Below are 25,882 nucleotides of genomic sequence, written 5' to 3' on the forward strand. Positions count from 1 at the left end.
TAAGCCCCTTCAGAAATCCCCAGTTATTTAAATTTTCGTACAGGAAAAGTTGTTAGACGCGACAACAATAGTCTCTCAAATTTTCAGCGTTTTTGAAATGTATGCCAAACTGTACGTCTGACCCTAGATTAAGTTAGCTTAGCATTAGAATTGGATGCTATCAGCTCTTCTATCTTTTTTGTATGTTCATTTTAATTATTTTTGATTTCTTTGACACAAGAGGTAGGTATGTATATTTATTTCCTAAGGGGGTTTTACTGTATGTGTTGTTTGTGATGAAAGAAGATACATATGTTATTTGTGTTTGTATAATATAATTATTATTTAACCTTTTTTTTAATGTTTAATGGGGTTTTACTTTCTCATAATATGTTATAAGAATATTAATTTTAATAAATGTTGTAGAATTTGGTATCAATTTGATTTTAATATTTAGGTTATCTGTTTTTCATGAAAGATGTACTCGATTATTTATTGATATTTTGCAAAATTGAAATAAATCAGTGTCAGAATACAAATAAGTTCCCATTCTTCCTTTAACTTAAAATTATGCAGCAAACTAAGCTAATTAATTTGACATAATTTCAAGATAGGAAAAAATTTTCTACTAGGAATCGATTGCATACCCATAATTTGTGACAGCAGTATTTTATCGACCATCCTCAATTGCTTTGGAACTAAGAGTAATTTTAGATTGCATTTCTCACGTTTTAATCAAGTTGGAAAAATTATCGTACTTTTTGTGAAAACGCAGGAAAATATATTGGTATTATAAAATTCTCTTATTAATTTAAATTTCCATTATTCGTATGCTTCCAACAATTCCAAATTTTCGACCATTCAGGCTTGCTTCCTTAAGCTTACAACTGTATCGTAATATATATGCACACCCCAGGAATCGAAAAAAGTTTTGGTTTATTGCATGGTACATACATATTAACCAAATACATTACATGCTTTGTAGTCAAATAGAGTGTTATTTTTAGCTTTACAATACCACGCAACTACAAAAATATATAATATAGAGTGTGCCACTTCTGCTTATAAATTTGATAATATACATATCTCTCTTCAATCATAAATACTCTATGTTTATAACTATAGTTGTCTCTGTTCATCAAATGATAGATTTTCGGTGAACTCATAATTAAATTAAAATTTTGTTTTATGTCATCGACAACCTTATTTAATTATTTTGATGGAATTATTATAAACCGCAATATTGTTTCAATATTTAGATAGTTTTTTCATCACACTCTCTAGATTTTAATAGAGAAATATCCAATTGAAGAGGATAACTTATACGATTCATCATTGTTTCAGCCAACTTTGAACGATAAAATAATAATAAAAAGCCCGGTGGCCTACGAATTTTTTGTGAACTTTGCAAATTTTGTTTATCAAAACATGTATTTATAAAGTTTTATTGAAATTCCTAGTATTTTTCAATCTTTGCATATCTCCTTAGGTAAAAAAGGAAAGACAAATTCCAGGAAAAATCGACCCGAAATTGGAAAGAAATACATACGAAGCAAATTAAATAAAAGCATATTATAATCAAAATTTGTAATCGTTTAAAAAAAGTATGTTGACAAATTTCTAAACACATTTAAATTAAATTAATTTATCAATTTGTCAAATGTGCTTAAAAATCAGGTTAATTAATAAACACAAAAAAAAAAACTAATCATAATAACTTTAAAAAAACTAAATATTTTATCTCAAGTAGGTACTGCACTTCTTAATTAAATTTACATTCACTTCTATTAAATTTAGTTGTACTCTAATTTGAAGTTTTAAACCTGTCTTATTACGAATAAATAAACTGTTGTACCGCGATGAAAATGATTTTAGATCACTTGAAAGATATTCATTTGCTGTAGCAACTACATGAAGAAAAAATTTACTTACTAGAAGACCAGCAACCAATCAAGAGGATGGTTGTCCATGTGCATGTTTAAATAAAACATACTTACAATTTAAGTGAAAAATTAAAAATTTTGCTATGATTATTTTTTATTTGGAATATTCTTGTTGTGTTATAATTGACATTTAACCTCAATCACTTCATATTGTTAGAAATTGGTATTGCCGTATTTAAATTAAAAAAATCTCTTGTGCCATAGAACAAGGCAACGTGGTGTACCATTAAATGCTATCTACAATATAATGCGTGTGCTGATTGGCGCCGTGTGTACAGGACAAGGAGTGGATTCAATGTAACAGAAACTGAAAAGACAATCTGAAGGAAGTTGTGATTCAATGCACATAATGATCGTGTACTATGAACCACAATATGCCCATTAAGTATAACAAAATATATCGATAGGTGCTTAATATTTAAATTCTCAAAATATTGGTGCCATAAGAAATGACAAATTCCGTTGTAATATAGGGTGCTTCAACAAGAATATACTTTTTAAAATTTGAAAAAACAAGAACAACTTAACGGATCAAAGAAAATTGTTCTTCATTTTGTAGCTTAAACCTTGAAATTTTGTTGTGTGAATGTCGATTACAGCTCGTCAACAAGACTCCTTTTGAATATTTTGTAATTTCTGTATTTAAAAAAATTGTACTAATTTGGTCATTTTTTTGAATATATGTGTTTAAGTTATTTGAATCATTTACAAAACAATTGTAGACCAATATCCAACATATAATTTAAGTATTAAAATTGTGTGTTCTTGAAAATCTGCGGCATCCCAGACCTACAGAATAGTTTCGGAAAACGTTTAAACGTTTAATAAGTTGTGATATATTTACACAACAAAGTTTCAATGTCTAAGACACAAAATAAACCACAATTTTATTTGATATGAAAATTTATTTTTTATAAAAAAGTATCACTCTTATTGAAAGGCCGTATATTTTATTTAAGGTGATTGTAAACCAACAGTATCATAAAAGTTTTGATTTATTGCACGGTACATACATATTAATCAAATACATGCTTTGTAGTCAAATAATATGTTATTTTTGGCTTTACAATAGGCGAAATTACAAAAATATATAATATATTGTGTGCCAGTGTTCTTTATAAATTTGATAATATAGATATCGCTCTTCAATCATCAATACTCTAACTAAAGACGTCTCTGTTCATCAAATGATGGATCTTCGATGAACTCATACTTAAATTAAAATTTTTTTTATATCATCATTGTTTATTATACAAGATTGTTTAAATATTTTACATAGTTTTTTATCACACTCTCTTGATTTTTTTTTACATAGAAATAACGAATTGAAAAGGATAACCTATATGATTCATCATTTTATCAGCCAACTTTGAAAAATAAAATAATAATAAAAAGCCCAATGACTTAGAAATTTTTTGTGATTTTTGGAAACTTTGTTAACGAAAAAATGTATTTATAAAGAAATCCCTAGTATTATCTAATCCTTGTATATCTCCTAAAATGTTAAAAAAAAAAAATCAAATAAGCATTATTTATAAGTAATAAGTGCAAGGTATAACACTTTACTATAAAGAAAGACATATTAAATATAATTAGATTAATAATTAATTTAAAAAATGAATAAAAGTCATATAACAATAATTAGTTATGGGCATTAGACGCCGATAATATAGAGTACTGCACACATCACACACACAAGTATGTAATTTTTTTATTTATTTAATAATAATTTTTATAATAAATTAAATTATCTAAAAATTACACAACAATAATTTTTATTTCACAGTACCATAAACTCGCACCTTTTTGGTGTGTGTATTGTTTTGTTATAATTTTTAATTCAATTATAAAGTGTGACATGTTTAAAATTTCCAACTATTGTCTTTTTTTTTTTTGCTGTGCAATAGATCGAGGTCTCCATATACCTTGTGTTGTATTTTTACGGAAGTAATTAGATTTTATTATTTCAAATAGTTATAATTAAATAATGTGATGAATTTAAGTGTATGTAAAAATTTCTCTTTTTTTTCTTCTTCTTCTTGTATTAGAAAATTAATTTAATAATATTTTACGCGTAGTTGCATCCGTTGCTCGATTGTATGTAAGGAATTTCGCTACTGGTTTATTTATGGCTGGTACCAGAATATAAAATATGTATTTTTATTGTATCAGTTTCTGACATAAAGAAAAAGTATTTATAAGTTTACCCGTAATTATCGTTCTGTGTATTTGTCTCTGGCATCGTAGTATAATTAAAGATCCTTAAGGATATAAGGATTAAATACCTAAATTTATTTAGAATGGCTTTTTGAGCTAGGATACTTTGAAAAAAATATTATTTGAGTCGTTTTCAAAATGATGTAGGTACTTAAAAAAATTTATTCGATGTGTAGTTCTATATATTCCCGCAGGATAATAACACACTTTATATCCTTTAACTATAATTTGACGAAATATAATATGTATAAATTAAGGCAATTCCTCAAAAAAAGAATGTATAATCATACTTGAGACTTCTATTTCGAAATTTAATTATAAATTCTGTTAGAACTTGCTGCTATTATTTTGACTTTATCAACTAATTCGAATAATTTTACATTTATATAAATGTGTACGAATTCGATTTCTATATTAAAAATATTAGACCGTGAGAGAGAATAGGTGCTTTGTAAAATGAATAATACATTTTCAAAACTTCGTGAGTGGCTTCCTTTTGGTGAGTCTACCAAACTTTCCTCTACGACTGTTTTTGAAAGTGCTACGTTCTCAAATAGGCATGATAACGTCGTATTTAAGCTATCGGTCTGAAAAAAGGCAGCAACGAATATGTCGGACACTATGACCACTTGATAACCTTAATAATTGTTAAACAATTCAGCAAAAACTTAACTACGTATGTATTGAAAGGAAAAAATACTTAAGTACGGCAGGTTCGAGGCCGTAGACAAGCTCATCGGTGCAGTTTTTTTGTCGAACAAAATATTTTACCGTTTATTAATTAGTAATGTTATATGACATTTTTCGGATAATGGACACTTGCATTGTCCGACAAATATTCTGCTGCGTTTTCAGACCAATAGCTGATATCTGGTGTTATCGTGCTCATTTGAGAACGCAGCAGTTTCGAAAAAAGTTAGGAAGTCACTCACGAAGTTCAATAATACATAGAAAATTCGCTTAGATTATGCAACATCTGCGAAGTGAATTTAAATACTTTTGATTGAGATAGTTCTTTGCATATTTGATAAAATTTTGGCAAATATTTTTAACGATAGTGTTTAGGATAAATCTTACAATGAATTATTTCCTTGCGCTGCTACTTTAAATAAATATAAGCAAAATAATAAGAGATTTTCTGATTGCGTCGTAATTATAACTTCTTACCCGTTTTTTAGCAAAATGTTTCTTATCTCTATCTTATTTCAAATCCCTTTAAATTAAATTTACTATCCCACTTTCAACCATTTTTCTACAGATTTCTGAAGTGATATTTGCTGTAGTGTTCACCTATCATATAAATTTCGGTATTTTAGAAATATTGCTAGAAAACTGATCTCAAACAAGATACAAATAACTTGAACTTAAAAAAATCGTTGCTCCAAGCGACTACCAGACATATAACATATCTGACAGTGTCTCTAAATTGTCGTATTCCCCGGGGCTATAATAATGTATTTATTTTAATTCAATTAATTAATTCAGATAAGGTAAATGTATAGACAACTCTGACATTGACAATGACATCCCTCTTCAGACAGTGAAAGTGCAAATTAAAATCAGTCCAAAGTGAAATGGTTCACTAAGTGAAACTTTTAATTGGCAGTTTTTCAAAGTCAATTTTATGAATTACTAATTGTATAACCTCTCGTTTTTTATCTGTAAGCTTTAAGCAACCATAAAGTATTATTAACTTATAACATAGCATACTTTCTTATTACCACTGTATAGGACACCTGGAAATTAGTGAAAAATAACTAAAAATAAATAATAATAACAATTGAAAATAAACAATTGACTTAGTTAATTGTTGGAATACTTTATGTAGATAGAGTTGAATATCAATGTTTGTGTTATTTTTATAAGTAAGATAAGTTTAAAAAAACGAAAACAGTCACGTAGAATAAAAAAACGTCCTTTTTTCCCCGAAAAGTACGAAAATTTTTCATCGAAAACTGACCCATTTTGACCCCCTTATATATTCGGATGCGTTTAATATCAAATTAGAACCTTAAAACTTACTACCCGACTAGAAATTTTCACGTGCTCCCACTTGGGACCCAGCTTGGTTGCCCAATTGGGATCCCAAATTGGGCTGTAACGCAGAAACTTATTTGGGGCCCGGTGGGGCGATCCCTATTGGTTCCCGATTGGGCAGTCCCTATAGGTTCCCGAATGTGCAAGCCCTATGGGTTCCCAATCGAATAATCCCGGTCTGTTCCCGCTTAATTTACCTTATTGTAAATCATTTGCTCCTTGTTAATCAATACAATCATGATGTAGCCTATAGCTTCAAATTAAAAATAAACTGGAAATTACCAAGCAAATTTTTTTATTTATAAATTTATAAAAATACAATAGATCCAGTCAATAGAATGATCATTTTTTAAAACGAAGAAGACGATGGCCATTCCAATCTCGAGCACCTTGTATCACTGCTGTCATTGCCTTCAAAATTTCTTTATCGTCTAGTGGGTTTTCGGGACTGGAAGCTAGTTTTTTAATAAAGACATCTATAATAATTTTTAAAAAAAATTATTAATGAAAGAACTATTTTTTTTAATAATTACAATATAACTTGTAATCGAAATTTTTACCTTGTATACTTGAATAAAAACTAGTGCGGAATTGTTTGACATTTTCTGGTCCGTAGACGTCCAAGTTCACATTTAAGTTCACATAACCTCAATCTCCAATTGACATTTTCAATTACTCTCATATGTCAAAATAATAAAATTCAATTAAACGTAAATGCACAAAATTTTATGATATAGTATGATGCTGAATTTTTTAAATTAAAATACCAAAAAAAACTATAAACAATCACTTATTTTCGATTCATACTCGATCATTTGTTAATCACATGTGTTTTTATTGTGACAAATAAAAAACTTCTCGTAGCGCCATCTGGTGAAATGTTTTAAATAAATAAAACGCGGAATATTCAAAAATGAACAACTGATACTTTTGATGCAAATAGAAGGGATGCAAATAGGAATAACAGAATAATATTAAGAGAAAAAAATAGATTATGTAAAAAACGAAAAGTTTATAAATACTCAAAGTACACAGTTAAAAGTGAAGTAAAGCGTTTTGAATTAAACTTTTTTAGGGAAATTATTTTTTTCTAAATTTATAACTATTTACTTACTATAAAAAAATAACTTAAACAAAAAAAATTAATTGAAAAATTATGATTGTTTTTAATAAAGTAGGAAATTTTTTGAATCAATTAACTGTACTAAGATTAAGAACATATATATTTGCTTTATTCAAAGCAATCAAATTTTTCAAAATCCGGTAAAAATAGAGTAAAGATTATTTAATTTTTACATCGGGCTATCCCAACGTGTTCCCAACCAGGTCCCACTCAAACAATTAAACCGTTGTGTTTATCATTTAATTTAATTTGGGCTTTCCCAATAAGTTACCAAATAGGCCCCAGTTGGGAAAAATTATTTAAAATCGCCGTTTTTTACATTGGGCTATCCCAAAAGGTTCCCAATTGGATCCCAATTGGGATAGACCTATTTAAATTTAATTTGGGCCTTCCCAATAAGATACCAAATAGGCCCCAGTTGGGAAAAACTATTATAAAATCGCCTATTTTTACATTGGGCTATCCCAAAAGGTTCCCAATCGGATCCCAATTGGGATAGACCTATTGGGCCATGCCCCAACAAATCCCAAGCGGGCCCCAATATAAGTACTGGGACAATTTCTAGTCGGGTATTTGAATCAACCTACAGATTTTCAACTCATCTTTTATAGTTTTGAGAAATTGGAAACTTAAGTTTGGCTCTAATTTGGACCCTGAGGGTAAAATAAAATAAAGATATTTACGAAAAAATGTTTCAAGTAAAAGGTATTTAGTTTTTAATAAGGAACATTTTTTATGCCTAAACTTTTCTTCTATCTCTAATAGTTTACAAGACGGGTTCTCCTGGCCCAATATCAAGCTTTTAATAGCGCGATTGGGCTATAAAAAGCTTAATATCTCTTTTTGTTTTTAAATTTTCGTCTTAACGGGCGAATGTACGGAAAGGTGGACAGGTGATAAAAGAATAATTAGATGATTTTTTGAACACCTATACCAAAATTTTGTTTGTATCATCAATATTAAACTTGGGACTAAAATTAGTATACCATGATATATATTTTATTTAAACAGGGTATAAAAACACTTGAGTTAAGTTCCCTAACTAGTAGTCAGAAAAAGAAAAAAAAGTTTAAATTACTGGGAAATTTTAAATATAAAAGCCGAAAGACTTACCTTTTAATACGCAAATTATGACCAAAAAATAAACAAAACGACACACTTAAACGTTTATAAATAATTAAAATTTCAATCACACAAAAATAAACATTAAAGCCAAAAAAAACCCAAAATATTTTAGCACTTTTTACGTTTAAACAAAAAAAAATCACTTCGAATAACACTGCAACAATCTTTCAAATTTAACAACAACTTAGAACCATTATTGTCATATAACAAAAAAAAGTATTATTTAATAATAAAAACCATTATAATATAAAAAAATTATTAAATAATTATAATTTCTTAGAATTTATACTACATATGTTGGACATCATCTTCTGCAGGTATGACTTCCTGGTGAATGAACGAACAAATAACACATACCACCAATATAAAACTACATATTATGATGATAATTATGACGAGTGATTTTATTTTAATGACAGCAAAGTCATCAACTCCAAGCTCTCAAACTGCAACGAAGAAATCGATTGTTATCGATATTTTATGATCCTAAGATATGAACACGTGGAGATTTCAATATGAAACACGAGATGGTTAATTCTTTTTTTTGTATAATAATATGTTTTTTGCTACCGTACTAGACGATAAGATATCTGTTAGAGGTCGTCTACCACACGTTCATATATACCTAGTGAATCTTCACCAGTGTAGACAACACTGACTAAGGATGTTCACTGTTACAGAAGAAGATCTCTTCAGAAAGAGAGTATCCCACCACAAAGATAATATACAAACACCAAAAACCAAACACTTCTTGCTTTCAGTTGGTAGCAGACCCAACCAGCAGCAACAATTCACTAAGAGTCAACAAACAAACTTCATCAGAGTTGCCGCTGTCTTATTCTTTCTGTTTCAGCAAAAAAATAGTACCTAAGTTGTTTTTTGTTTAAAGTTGCAGTATAAATATTAAAGTTATAGTCTTCATCATCACCAGCTCGCTATCGGCATGTTTGGATGGTATATAGTGGTAGTAGGATCCCTTCTACTTCGAGTTCGACCTGCACAACTAGGTCACTGGACCACCTCTCCAACAGTTACTTTTACAACAATACTTTACTTATGCTATTATACATGTATGTATGTAATATACCATATATAATGTGTATTTATAATGGTTTACTAGGTGATTCAATGCAATTGGTGCACTTGCACTGATTTTGAAAAGAATAATGGAATATGAATGCTTTTTATCAGTTTTACCTGAAATTATTCGCACAAAGTAAAAACTTATGTTAGTGTAGTCCTTTGGTAAGCCGCCAACATTGAACCAAAGCACTGTTCATAAAGCTACCACGCTTGTTGAGTAGAACCCCGTAATTTCATTACAGGTAAAACATGATGAATATCTGTTATTTTCATATTATTATCTGAAAATAAATGAAAAACAGCTAATTTTGTCTAGTAACTAAGCAACCAGATGTATGTTGTCTGACACTCTGATAATTGCAATTTTCGAGTTTGATAACGCCTTTCTACCCCTAGTTCACACTGCGTTATATTTTCTATGTATTATTAACCGTTTACTGCGATTAAAACGTTGTAATCTAGACCCAAATACCCCTTTTAATTAATCTACAGCAAGTTAAAATCAAAAATAGGGGTAGAAACGTCATGTTCATCATGGTCCATTTCTCATGTCACATTTCGACACACTAAGTAATACTCCTGCCTTGCATGACGTATTTTGTGGACAACCCCTTGTTTTATCTGACGAAATATTTTTCATTTGTTATAATAATCTGTTTATAAGAAAAACAAAATGGAGCAAATAATTAAATTTGTTTTATGCTATTTTGATACTCCATCATTTTTAGGGAGTTAAACACTCTCGAAATCTATGAAATAAATTGTTAATTTGGTTAAATTAACTTAAAGTACTAAAAACGTATATAAGTGCATAAAAGATGTCTAATTGTTAGACAATGAATTCTACCCGAGCCCTCCTTCAAAAGAGGTGAAAAAGCACAAGCCTTTGTGGTGATATGCAAAAGATCGGACAACCTTAGAAATACAAAGTGCATCCATTATTACCTTATATTTTTCAGTTTATTCAAAACTTGTAAACAACTATGAAGATTTAAACTACCATCAAATCGGAAGCCTGCATTTTTTAATTCTATTGAATGGGTAGAAAAACATTTCCCCCAAAAAACTACCCCCAAAATCAATTTCTTGAAAATATTTCGAAAAAAAAGAAGATATGGAAAAAAGTTTTAAATAAGAAATGTAAATATAAATTTCTTACCATTTCTTACCTTTTTTGACGTGTTTGCAACGGAACCGACCTATTTATAATAAACAAATCTAATTTATAGCTCAGCCGACTGGTGAAAATTCCTTCTTTTGAGCATGTATAGAACTGAAAAACTTAATTATGGAGTTTTTTTCGATTTTCTTGGGGACAATTTTTTCATATTTTATCCTGCTGAGCTATAAATTAGAATTGTTTATTACAAATATCGCGGTTTCTATTGCAAATACGTTAAAAGTAATTTTATTTTTTACTTTTTTCTATATCTTCGTTTGTTTTCGATATATTTTTCAAAAAAGTTTTTTTTGGGTAGTTTTTAATTTTCTTCTATCCACAAAATAGAATCGAATATTTTTTATAGTATGTACACTTCAAATTTATCGCATTTTTGGACTAATATACGGTTGGTTGTATGCACAACAACTGAATTATCCTGTACTAGATGCACTAATAAATTCATTTTCTCATTTAAAAATATTCAAAGACAAAAATATATATCAATGCAATTTGTATTTTATTTCAATTATTACTATTTAACAAAAATAAATTAAACTTGTTTTCATATACATCAAAAAAAATAAAACAAAAAGGTACCGGATTTCCTTTTTGCCACCTGAGTATTTTGGAAAATCACACATATTCACTTATTATTTCTTATTAAATTGACAACTTTTTAAAAACATCAAAGACAAAAACAAACGAAACTTTCTTATTTCTTTCCTGTTCCTATACACACACAATTTTGAGGACACAGTCAGTCGCAATGCCACAGTCAGCCAAGACAACATTAAATGACGGATGATACTTTCTCAAGAAAAATTTGGTATACAATTATTTCTTTTAATTTGTAAAAAAAGCCGCGGTGCGCAAAAAAAATACAAATAAAATATACGAAATAAAATAAGCGAAATAAATATATAAAAAAGTCAAACGAAAATGTAAAGAATGTTTTTTTTTTGTAAGTTATCTAAGATTTTTGTTTTTGTAATCATGATTATTGTTCGTTGATGATTGTCGCACTGTTTGGCTAATGATCTATGTTTTTTTATAATATTTAATACACTAGAGTTTCGAATAAAACCTCACATTTCTGAGTTTTCTTCTAACATAGTAACGTGCGATAAATGGCACCAAATTAGGGTCGACAAATTTCATGGAAAAGAGAAGTGCTAATTATTATGAGGTTTTTGTTGTGCTTTTTTAATTTATTAAAAACAAGTGAAAACAAAGCTTTTAACATTTTGAATATAGTGTATTTCTGGCATAACAATAAATTAGAATATAGTGTATTTCTGACACACCTTGGTGTGGGAAAAAGTTTTTCTCGTGAGTAAATAAAGTTAAAAACAAGTGAAGACAAACAATTGACTGAGTTAATTGTTGAAATAGCATGTATAGACAGTGTTGATTACAGAATCATTTATTTTTTACCAGTCTTAGATAGTCACACAGAACTGATATTCCCATATTATATAATTTGCGCCCTCAAGGGTAAACAGTGAAACAAAAATTAATTTTTTTCTGAAGAATATTTTTAACATTTTAACTTTTGTCCTATCTCTAACGTTTTGAGTTTCAGATGGGTCTTACGAATTCAAGACTCAGTTGACCTATGTTGCTCATTTACGAACTCGATCTCACTTTCTACGTCCTGAGCACGCTATCAAAATTTCACCTTGATAGTTTTTTCGTTTTTGACTTATCATGTGCACTGATAGACAGACCGAAAAACGGGGAAACAACCGAAAATAGACTTAGTGATTTTATATTTTTGTCAAAGTTTTGTTTGTATGATCAATATTTTTAAGCGTTACAAACTTGGGACTAAATATAGTATATATTGATTTGATATTTTTCATATATAAACGGTATAATGCAAGCAAGCACTGAAATTTCACACTTTCTAAACAGGATATTTCAACAGTTACCTCAGTCAATTTTTTGTTTTCACTTGTCTTAAATTACATACCGTTATAAGTTTCAGAAGGAATGGAGGATAATTGCACATCTTGTTAATTTTAAGAAATTCCCAGAATTCTGAATTTAAATGCGGAAATTGACTGCAATTTTTGTATCATATCCTAGAAATTTACTTCCAATATTGGATAATCTTGATGCTGAATTTGCCATATTACGCATACAAATGTAAAACTAGACTTGTTACTATGACAAAATTTGAAAGTGAAATTAAAATTGATTAAAAAACGAAGAAGTTATAAGCAATCAAAGATTACATTCAAGCGAGTGGGTATCTTCCTCTTTGTTTAGTTAGGAATTTTAAACGTTCATAACTGGCGTGCTAGTAAAGATTTTTAAAAACCAACTTCACTTTTCTGCACGTCCATTGACAATTCTTCACCTGGATTGATAAACAAGTTTAAGTCAGATCCGATTTCCTAATTTTTAAGTGTACGATATGTAAATATTCAGAACTCAATTGTAATTACCCGCACGTTTATATTTATCATTTGTCGGGAATTTCATTAATTTGAAGAATTATAAAACAAAAAACTGAAGTAAGCAAATAATAATAATAAATACATTTGGGTGTTGTATTTCAGCGGTCGGATAATGGTACAGAGGTCAGAGAACTCAATCAAATTAATGAAGGTGAATTTTTTTTTGTTTTTATATATTTATGATATTACGAAGTGAATGAATCTTGGAAGATACATTAGACGTTGTAACAGCCTGTGGTGAGTATCACATTTAGAAGCCAGGCCAATAACTTTCCATATCCTATAAGAATGGAGGGATAATTCGAAGAAAAAATAACAAATGAAAATTATTTACGTAACAGGCTGGTCCTAAATGGGCTGGACAAAAATTAACAAAAAATAGAAAACTTTTAAAATTTGACCAAATAGTAGAAATCACCCTTAAAAAAGCTTAATCAAGGACAAAGATCCGGTAGAAATACAAGCAGGAAAATATTTTGGTTTTTCGATATAATATTTCGATAGTTTTGAAATTTTTGTTATAAAAAGGCGTATTTCAGAAATTTTTACTAATTTTGAGTTTCTCTCCTTCAATTTATCTTTTGTACAGGACGGGCCATTTTAAATCTATAATAGCAAATAGCTACCGTTAACCAATCAAAAAATTGCAGAGTTTGATAGGAGATATCTGATTGTTTTAATAGTCAATTTAGATCCTTAAAAGTAAGAGGTAGAATTACACTTTAAATTAGAAAGTTAATCTTCATTAAAAAAACATACATCTTTTAGTAAAAACATTTTTTCGAAAAACGTTAACTTTCAGAAACATATCTCATTAATGCATTTAAACGAAAGAAATCACACTGGCTACAGAAAAATGCTATAGCCAAAAATTGTAAGAATAATTGAGGTCATTCGAATATTCGTTTCAAAGTCAAATGAATGACCTTTAATGCCCTTGATAACCTTTGCCTGAAAATTTTTTCTAAAACTAGCGTATTTTCTTTTGATGCAATAATATCACATTTTTAAGTCGTACTACCCCAGAAAGCTAACGACTTTTCTTTCAGGATCTAAATTGATCATTAAAGCAACCAGTAGAGCTAGGTCCAATATGATGTCAGAACATGATGCGCCATCAAACTCTTTTGTTGAGTTTTATTTTGATTGGTTAACTACAAAATGAGTCATTAGCCATCGTAGGTGGAAATGGTCCACTGTGTATATCTCAATTTGACTAGAAGTCTTATCAGGTTGAAACCTCCTGGCACTGCAATACCTGCCAATAATTTTAATTAAACAAATCTTTTGTTATTGGGAGTTATTATCTGTTTACACGTTACATAAATTTGGTACATGCGCACAAATTAATCAAATTTTTTATTTCGATTTTCAGAGTCATAACAATTATATTCTATCGAAAAGTTAAAAGAATGTCATTAATTTCTATTTTATCTATGAAAAAAAAATGCTCTTAATTTTATTTGTAAATAATTGGGTGTATCCATTGATTCATTTCACTTTTGGGAATTTTTTTTATTATCTAAAATTCTTATATAATGTTTTTGATTAGTCACATAGTGTAGGTATACTTTTATTTATGGATTTTTGGATGTGTAATGCATTAAAATCCGGATTTAAAACGACAAATCACACTCAAATAAAAATGTCATTTATTGATGCATCATTCTTTATCTATGATTCATTTGATTTTAGATATTTTGACCAAAATTCTGGCTAATTAGTAAATCTTTTGTACACAATTACTCGATTACTCAGGTTGAACGCATTCATGGAACGGATTAAGAACCTGCAATATTTAAGATATATAAAACATTAACCACCCTAATGTCTGCAATATTTAAGATATATAAAACATTAGGGTGGTTTTAGATTTCCAAATAAGATTTTAGCCCCCTTTTTGTGTATCTTCTAAACCTATTTTTGTGGCTGTTTGCAAGTTGATATATGCGAATTGCTCAGTTTGGCCACAAATCTGTTCAGCTCTGACTATGATTATCTTAAAATTAAATTTTTCTAGAAAATTCATGACAATTGCATGACATAAATTGCATTGAATCTGTTGAATAATAAATACCTCTTAAAGTCATTATTATCGACTTTATCAATGTGAAAAAATTTACTGGATTGAAGTAATCGTGTTCACTAGACTGTCGATCTTCTTTTAACAAGTAAGTATTTCTTGAGCTAACATTCTCAATATCTAATTCAAGGCAATAAGTATTTGACTGCTTTTTTTTTTTTAAGTCAAGGAAATTTTTTCTTGCTACCTATGATTAGAACATATTTTCTTGAACCAAGAAAATATTTACTTGGTACCATTATTGCAACATATTTTCATGAATTAAGAATAAATTAACTTGCTATTTATCACTCTAAGAACATATTTTTTTTTAAGTAAGGTCCTCCTTGAGAATCAATACAAAAAGCGGCATCATTAGTGGCGAAAAAACGATTTCTTAAAACATTTCGACTTAGATATTCTTCCTAATTAAGAAATCCTAACTAAGTGAAGTTTATAAAATTTAAAAAAGCCGCGATAAATACGATTTAATTCTTGTAAATCGATTTTTAGAAAGTTAGCTATAAAATGTTCTCAATCAAGTCGGTTTAACCGTTTAGGGGCTACGATGCCACTGAGAAACACATAGATGCACAGATAAACACTTTAAACTTATAACACTCTTTCGTAAATCAATATCAAAGTGATGGTCAAGGGCATCAGATGAAATGAAAGGATACTTAGAGAGCTATCATTTTTTGGGACCAATTTTTGGAAATATTTTAATTAAAATTGAAATATTTGAGTTGACCTTGTTCTTTTGAATTATTGTTTCCAAAAGAATTGAGCTAGGTTTATTTGAACATTCATTTCGATAGTAAATTATTTATATGTTAAAATTATATGTCATGCCTTATTCAAACTGAATTGATTTTGAAGATCATCGCCAATTTAGTTTTTCCAGGTATGTAGCCCTCGCATTTGAAATCATATCTCCGTAAAATTTCCTTTCAAATGAAACCTAAAAAATTAAAATGGATTCATTCGTTTAGGCGCTACGATGCCAAAGACAGACAAAGACACAGACACACACACATAACGGTCAAACTTATAACATCCCTTTTTTTTAGTTCGAGGGTTAAAAATATAATCATAAAGACATAAATTTGCTAAATTCAAAACAGTATTCTCGGTGTACAATTAAATATTGCTATTCATACTAACAACACAACTATTAAAATTATTTCTAAGAAACTGATAAATCTACTTTTAAGTCAATTATTACACCAAGCATTAATAAAATTTTTGTGAAACGTGTCGATAAAGAAGATAACCTTAATAAATGGTATTTAATATTAATTATATATGCTGTAGGTATTTATAAAAAGTAAGTAAGGAAAACATTAAAACGAAGACGTTGCAGTTGTGTGAGAAATAAATAATTAATGATAAATAACTTTTTAATAAATTACTACATAATTTAATTGACTTCTTTACAATAAAATACAACATTATATACATGCCGGCTATAATGGCTATGGCTTGCAACGACCACGGACCATGGGCCATGGCGGTATACAACAACAATAATGTAGGTACATACTTCAATAGCACATCTGTTGTTAAACGACTTGTTTGTGCGTAGGTGTGCGTTCAATATATTATTAGTACTACAGTTAAACTATTTCAAATCTTGAGTAAGGTCTTTCAGTTTTTTTAGGAAAATTAAATCAGGAAACGAGCAGATTTAAACCACAATTGGTTCAGAATGATTCCGCTTAATCGAATTTTTTTAAATCTTAGCTTGATTGTACCACTTTTTATTATATCGTAGGAAAGGAACCCTGAAAATTGATAACAAAATAAAAACAACGATTGTATGGAAAAGATAATAATCTGTAAATTAAGCGTTGTTTTTATTTTTCAATCATTTAGCAGTACATATTGTAGTATAATCGCCCACAGCTTGAGTCTACTATCGAGAATCGATTCTGAGATTCCTGGGTGAAATCTAATGTCATCAAGTACCTGATCAGCGTTCTACCACCCATCTGCCAGAACTTTTGGTATATTGTATTACATGTAAAAATGAAAATATATTATATTATGTATAATGTTATATATTAAAGATAAACAAAAATTTATAAAAAAAAAAAATTTTTTAAGGACAAGCTTTTATTGTACTAAAAAGAAGAAAATAATTTTTTTTCTGAGTCACTCATACATGACTATTTGTAAAAGGTTGAGGCTTATCAATGTTTATATTTAACCGTTTGTTCGGGTGTTTCAAATATGGTGGGAAAATCAAGATGCCACTTACCTTACCATGCATTGTCACCCAAACTAAATGTTTATATAAAATTTCGTCTCAATCGGTTGAGGATAACTGCTACAAAATTTAGTTGCATGTTTCCACACGGACAAACATACATTCATACATACATTGCAAGTTAAATAAAAGCTGGTAATAAGAATAATAATAATAAAAACATTAATATAAGCTTTTTTGTTGAACATTTTATTTCCGTAGGACTTATTCTTACGTTCACCATCCATCGGCCAGGACTTCTGGTATATTGTATTACAGGTTCTAAAAAACAACTATATTAATTTTTAAGACTCTTGGATTTTTTCCCCCTCAACTGTCATTATTTTATCTGTTTTTGTCGTATCAATAGTTTTATCTGGGAGTGTTTAAATTATAGTGGAACTTTCAGTAAAAAGGCATTGTAAGTTAAATGTTGCAATTCTAGACTTGCAGTCCACACAGATGGAAATCGTTAAATGGGAACCACTTAATAAAACTCTCAAATTAATATCGAAGTTCAACTGTTAATGTAAATATTTAAAACTTATTACTCGACAGATTCATAAATTTTCATTTTGAATAAAGATGCGTATCTTTAAATATAATAACTAATTATGTCCGATGTCCAATGATTGTTTAGAAACAAGAATTCTGTAAGAACTGTGTATTGACTTTTACGGGAAGGTTATGGCCAATTTAATCGTTTCAATGGACAAACAATTCGCATTCTTGTCCAAAGTTCGAGGAGACCGTAGGCATTGGAGAAAAGTAATATTCAAGGATATGGTATGTAAAATCCATGAAACCTTACTATCTGCTGCTTCGTAAATAAGCTCCTGAGTAGAGCATCTTCTCCCATAGAAAATATATATGGCAGAGTGGCCATTTTTGAGATAGAGGAGGAAAAGAAAATGAAATTAGTAAAAACTGAGCAAAATTTCTGCTCTTTACTAAATCAGCTCCCTTATGATCGTTCTTAACTTTTCTCCCTAACGCTCGAAAAATGCTTATATGGTTTGCGTGATATTAGTAGGGAAGGAAGGGGGATATATCTGCTAGCATTACTTAACATTTGTGCGGTCGTTAGGGAATTAATTTGGTAAGGAGAAGAAACTTTTTTCAATTTTTACTCATTTCCCCCTTCCCCTCTATCTCGAATACGTTTTCATTAGAGTCGCTTTTATATCAACAAACCTGCAATGTTGAAGCACCTAAAAGCTATGATTCGCCAAGTTAAAGCAGAAAGAACCCCCAGAAACTTCATACATTCCAAAGAATAAACTGCTGCTGAAGGCACATTTTTCATTTTAAATGGAGTAATATCGGATTAATGAATGTATAACTAAAGGTAAATTTATATTTTAATTTGTTTTTTTTTTTGTTTTTTTTTTAATTAAAGTTTTGAAACTCAATTCGGATCCCCTTTATAGATGATTGGAAAAGTATCTTACCTTAGGTGTTTATAAGATATTTCTGTATCATCCTGTCATATTCAGTAAATATGAAGGTTTCTGTGGATGTCGCAAGTCAATCAGAAGTCAATATACATCTATTACTACGGAACTATGATTTCTGTTTGATCTAAAGCCAACGTTTGCCATCATCAGACGTGTCATAGGAGCTGGTCTCTATAACTGTTGATTTTTCAACGTGTTTAATTTAGAATTAAAAAATAAAATTTATTTCATCGTCGTGATTACAATAATGAAGTTTAATTTGAATTATAAAGAATTTAATTCAAATGCCTGTGTACATTATTATATACATATTTAAATAATTTTATTGTTATATTAAAATGAATTATTATTAACAATTGTGATGTAAGATTTCTCTTCTATATATAACAAATATAATAATAATATTTTGGTTCATGTCATCGCTGCACTTACTGTCTAATGTCTAACAAACAGTTCAGTGTCCACCAGTCACCACATATAAATAGATTGAAGAAAACTTTCACTGTAAAACTCTAAAGGACATTAATTTATTATTTATGATTGTGTTGAAGTGAACTATTGTTATAAATAATATCATCTATCGTGTGTGTCTTTGATGATAGATATACGACACTCTAGCTCTAGAGTTAGATTATCGTGGTGTGGGTCATTGCACGACATCATCAGACTATATAATAGTAGGGGCTTAAGGTGACACTATGTGTATTGTTGTTTTGGATATACTGTGATCCGTAGAGAAAAACCTATGATCAAGATTTACTTTTGTAAAATTTTTTTTTAAATTCTAGTACAGTCAAACCTGAGTAAGAGAGAACTGGTTAGGCGAGAAAACTCTATAAATGAGAATATTTCTCTGGTACCGGACCTTGATCTCTCAAAAAAAATTGAAACATTCCATTTAAGATCTCAATCACTTAACTAACGTTTTAATGAGCGAACAATTAATATTCTAAAATATGACATGTAAAAAAATCCATGAACTCTTACTTTAATAAGCCGCGTGGTTAATAAGCTTCTGAGTCGATGTAGATCATCTTCTCTCGTAGGATATACATTTTCGGAGAGCGCCCATTTTCCAGATAGAGGGGGAAGAGAAAATGAAATTAGTAAAAACTGAGCAAAATTTCTGCACATAACTACACAAGCTCCCTTATCATCATACAAACGTAACATACTGCTGACAGACATTTCTCCCTTCACCTTCCTCCCAAACGCTCGAAAAATGGTAATACGTTTTTCCTACCCTGACCTCTATAGCTGAGAGTCTCTCCTGCTTGTACCTTTTATAAGCGACAGTTCAATATTTGCTTTGTATGACTCATGCCTTATTTTTCAGCAACTGCGTGTGTTTTTGCTTTTCGCTATTCGTAGTGTGCGTAGTCGTGGTAGGGACAATAAAATCGATGCCAGCGCTTCCAGTGAAAAATTTTGGCGATAAAGGACGCTGTAATGACTAATTTGCAGTTCTTTACATGTTAATGTTATAGAAAATATCAAATTAAAATTATTAAAAAATACAAATTAATTAAACTTAATGCATTAAAAATTGTGAAAAGAAGAATTCAAACTGCACAAATATTATTTTTCAAATGTAAATTATTATAATTATTTAAACAATAATATTAAATTTTCAATGTAAGTCATAACTGCAATCCATACAAGACTATGTTTCTAACTAAATAATTTAGATAATGCTAATATACCTCTCCTGTACCTCTAAAAGCTAAAAACTCAAATTTGTGAAAAACCTATATAAACGAAAAAAAAATTCACGGCCTTTTCAATTCTCTCTTAACCAAGTTTGACTATATTGAATTTTTAGTTAGATGAAACCGTATGAGATTTTTTATTTTCAAATATTTGATTTTTTCTTTTAAATCCACTTCAACATTTTCTCTTCTAGTCACAATCCCCAAATTGCCTTAGAAATGAATGCTAATTAGGATGAGCAACTTAATTGATATCCTAAGGAATAAAAGGCAAAAAATATCAAAGAAGTCGAATTTATAAAAACTAAATCCATCAAGAGTTTATCCTATCGCGTATAGTTACGCATACTTAAGAAGATTGGCGGCAAAAACAAACTTCGAAAGAATATAAGGATCTAGATGTTACGAATAAGAGAAAAGATGGCTGCAAGTTAGCTTAAGTGAAAAAAAAAAACGCCAATAGCACTGATGTTTCTATTACTTTAAGGGGTTCAGACTAACAGACGACTATAGTTTATTTCAGACAAAAATCTGAAATAAAGGAGAGAAGTATGCAGAACCCTAAACGAAGGTGAAAGATCATCGGAAGATAAATTAATTTACTCGAATATGAACGAGCATGATCTACAATGCATGACTTCAAAGATGATGCTATTACAGAACAAGGAGAAGGTATGTTTACGTTCTGTAGTAACGTTACAAATTGGAAAAAGAGGTGTACGAGATAATACATCCACCGCTAATACAACGAAGGTAGTCAAACAGAAAATGAAGCGTACATGTGACATATTTCATATAATTTTTCACCAATAGGATGAAAAGATTACTGAAGTACAGAAAATACGAAGAAAAATTTTTATTATAAAACTTAACTTTTTACAATTATTTGAAATTTTTGTGTACTTTATATAAATCATAGTCCCTCATACATGATCCTTTTAATAACTTGTGTTATCTTAACACATTATACCACTTAACATGTGAAAGTGGGACTGCACACTTCAGTGGAAAACGCATATTACGTACTTTCATTTGAACAAATAGATAGAAACTCAAATTTTTTTCGTTCTTATATTTTTCGAAATAAAATGGAAAAGGTCCATTTCCCGTATCCTTTTCAGTTTATTCAAAAAATATCTTGCATTGTAAACATTCGAAATTTGATAGATCTAAGCATTTGTAAATTCTGCCAAACATCTCGAAATTAATACAAAGGTAAAACAAAAAATCTTCTGAACCCCAGGAAAAATTTATCTAAAATATTTGATCTAGCTTAATTTTATTTGGTATCACCATCATTTGAAATTCCAAAAAAAAATCAATTTATAATCTTGTAGGACTTTTTGTGTTGTTATATTCAATTTGATATTATCTACTTAAGAATTTAAAAATCCAAATCTTTTTTCCCTTATACTTACATAGAAATGATTCAGTATTGAAAATATTCCAACAATAGTTTAACGATTATTAATCGATACCACAATATCTTAAATCATCACTTACTTAGTCACTTAAATAAAACTAATGCCGATTGAGTCACAAACTGACATTTTTAGTTCATTCATCTTTTAACTGGAAAAATTTTACTAACAAAGAACTGTTTGATTTATCTAAACGAAAGCAAGCTATTTGTGATTTCTTAGTAGAATTTTCCAAAGCCATTGAAAAACGTTTTTTATCAGATCACAATTCACGTAGATTAAAAAGATTTAAAGAAATTTTCCCCGTCAAAATTATATCGCTGCGTTGGATCAAATATCTTTATATTAATGGTTTTTACGATATCAGTTCCATTGTAGTGATTTTCGTATCTACAAATATTAAATAAACAATCTTTAGAGAAAAATAATTAAGGCATTCCACAGGGGGTATACTTTAAAAAACCGAAAAAATTCGAATACCATTTTTAATAAAAACATGAATTTATGCTAATTTTAACCCTGCGAAGACGTGGCTGGTAGATAAAACCTCCTCAGATAAAATGGACGAAAGAAAAATCTAATTTCCATATAAAAAATAATTTTTTATGATTTAATTTTCATCCAAATATTCAAAAATCGCGAAATATGCAATAAATGCATAGATTATATCTACTAGTCTCGATTTCTCACAGGAATTTTAGCTTAATTGCATGTTTTTATTAAAATAGAGACAAAGACGGTTTTTCGAATTTTTCGATATTTTAAGCCCCCTTTGAAAAATTCGAAAAAATTGTCTCGTGTTTCAATACTAACGTGAATTTAAGTTAATTTTCTAGTGAATTCAGTGAAAACGATGATTCAGAACGAAATACCCTCAGCCTTAGGGTTTTCAAGATATAAGTTAAAAAATAGCGATATTCGAACACAGAAACATAGAATGTCGAATGTTTTGTAACACATAAGTAGTGCAATCAAGTGGACACGATGTTTGTAATACAAGAGTCAAATAAACGTTGAAAACAAGAAAATTTTGTTCGATTTCTTAAATAAAATTGAAAAAAAACTTTTTGGCTCCTTTTTTATTAAAATCATAGATTTATTCTAATTTTCGCCCAGCAAAAACGATGACGTTGGAGAAAATACCTAAATTTTTATGGTTTTCAAGATGTCAGTTTCATAGAACCCATTGAACTACCAATATTTTGGAAAACATTAGTCAAGCGGTAAAATGGACCTTATTTTTGTAATGTTTGGGTCAAACTCACACAAAATTGGTCTTAGGAAATAAAGAAACAATTCAAACTAAAAAATTTTTGTTAATTATATTACAGTTTGGAACTTTTGCTGGAATCATTTTTTATAGAACCGACTTCAAACCGCTGAATGTGCCTACATAAGTAATTTATAGATAAAATTTTTCATTCAGTTTCCATCGTTTTCCGAATGATATACCTAGAACCAGCGAAATTTTTCATTTAGATATGTATTCAAAACCATGTATTTTTTTCTAAGCAAATATGTTTTTTTATGTCTTCATTTTAGAGTGAAATTATTATTTGTTTCATTTTTTTCAAAAAATAATTACTTTAAATATTAATATTCCAAAAAAAAAAAAAAAAAATTAAAATTAATTAAAAATCTCGTCCATATGGCTTCTTTAAAAAGTAAATATTATATTTTTAAATTAGAATTTTTAACAAGAAAGTAGTTAACATTTTTGCGGTACACCGCATGGTAAAAGAAAGATATCATTTCGAGTAAAAGTGATTAATATTTATTCGAAATATTTAGATCAAATAATTAATAAATTAAAAATATCATTATATAAAATATAGGTTTATTAGATAAATAAATAAATAAATAAAAACATAAAAAATTAAATTAATATTTATAAAATAAAAAAATTATTTATTTTATTTAAATTAAAAAATTTCTCTGTGCAATATTTTTCTATAAAATTTCTTAGTTTATACCATAACGTTTAATACTAAATCGTTGTAATCCAGGAATCGAAAATTTTATCATCTGGAATAAATTGGTCCAAATTATAATAACATTTCGTATTAGACAGTAGTGACAAATGTTTTTAATAAATTTTAGTAGACGAATAATTGAAGAGCTAATTGGGGAAAGTGCTATGTAATGATCCCTCAGGGTAAAATGATCCATCATTGTTTTAATTGAACTATAAAAGCCGTCTAGTATATTAATCGATAGACAGCTTCCACGGAATCAAATTAACCGTTCAACAAAGGACATGGCGATGTATAAGCTGTTTTGTGTCTCGACTTAGCAAAAATATCAATTTTACTGCTTATGATCTAGAGTAAGACAAATTTAAACGTACAATTAATTTTTGTGTGTTAGTTTTCGCCGGTTGGTTGTTTTACTCTTGACATCTTTTGATCGGCATATAATAAATTTTAAGGTCAGTTTTTATAAGAATATTGTCCTTTCGAGTAAAAATGATCCCTTTTATATACGTTAGAACTATCCTTATTTTGTGTGTAAAATTACAATAGGTAAAATGATCCCCCATCATGTGGCGGGTCTTGAATGTATTGATTTAGATGATTTCAACAATGATTTTTGTTTTCATACTAATCGTTTAAAAGAGCAATTAATACTTTATATGAACTGTTTGGTAAAAATGCAATGGGATCATTTTACCAACCTATTTTTACTAGGTTAGTAAAAGAGTCCCCTTTGAGAAATATTGAATTGTTTACCTTTATTAACCCTTTAATAAAGAAACCAAAAATATTGCGACGTTATACATATCTTGAATAGTTGGGCTATAATTTACATTTTTTCTTAGAGGGATCATTACAGGACACAATTTCCTACTACAGGTACACAAAAAGAATGTAAGCCAATGGCCACTGCTATCGATTGTGTTCACTATTCCAGACTTGTAGCCGAAGATTGATAGCAATAGGACCAGAAACCTAAAGAGGATTTAGTTTGGATAGCAAAGTGAGTTATTACAGGGAATGGTGGATCTCTACGGGAAATACGGAGGAAAGGAGACACTAAAAAGCAGGTGATCTAAGATCATGGAGCAAGGTTTTCTTAATTGGCTGGAAGAGGTGGTAGAAAAAAACATCCAGACAAGAACGAGCTCTGTTAAAACCTGGAAATATTACAAAGCGAATATTTAAGAGAGGTTAATAACATTTTTGTAATATAGGACAAAACAATGGGCCTTAGGCCCTTGAAGGATAATTAATACTAAAAGCTGTTCAACTTAACCTATCCGATAACTCGAAAATTATTTTACTTTTCTTCCTCGATTCTCAATAATCGAGACATTTAGGCTGATTATTTCTGTATTCAACTTTTAGGCTTCAATAACTTAAAAAGACTAGATATTAACTCCCAACGATGTTTTAAAATCAAGATTTGAGGCGATTTTAATAATTCTGTTTTGCTTGGCACAAGGATTTATAAACGAAAACGCTCAGTTACCGAAATAGTTAATCGTACAAATTTTAAACATAGCTTCTGACAGTGATTAATTTTGTTCGAATTGGGTTTTTTTGATAGCTTCCATTAGTATACCTATATACAATGTATAAAAGATTAAAATACATAGAAATACTATAATAATAAACCAGTGTGTAAGTCATTTATAACATATATTTTTATTAATGAAAAATAAATTTTTATTCCATAAAACTGCATAAAATAGTAATTAAAAAATATATTGTACTTAAAATGTCATTGTAATTAATAGAGCACTGATTATTTGTGTATACATTACTTCTTATATTATATCTTTAATTAATTAGTTACTTGTGAAGTAAGTTTATGTTACTTTAAGCAAAGTGTACTTAAACGCATAACAAATTAGT

At 29.0% G+C, this 25,882-nt stretch overlaps 1 long non-coding RNA gene across 1 annotated transcript; it reads left to right on the forward strand.

Moving 5' to 3' along the window:
- The first annotated feature begins 959 nt into the window (after positions 1-959).
- LOC123300839 lies at positions 960-24,617 on the forward strand. Its single transcript, XR_006535408.1, has 3 exons — positions 960-973; positions 15,737-15,739; positions 24,489-24,617. It is a non-coding gene; the product is annotated as an uncharacterized LOC123300839 (long non-coding RNA).
- The last annotated feature ends 1,265 nt before the right edge of the window (positions 24,618-25,882 follow it).

This window comes from Chrysoperla carnea, chromosome 5 (genome assembly GCF_905475395.1).
Source record: "Chrysoperla carnea chromosome 5, inChrCarn1.1, whole genome shotgun sequence".
NCBI classification, from domain to species: Eukaryota; Metazoa; Arthropoda; class Insecta; order Neuroptera; family Chrysopidae; genus Chrysoperla; species Chrysoperla carnea.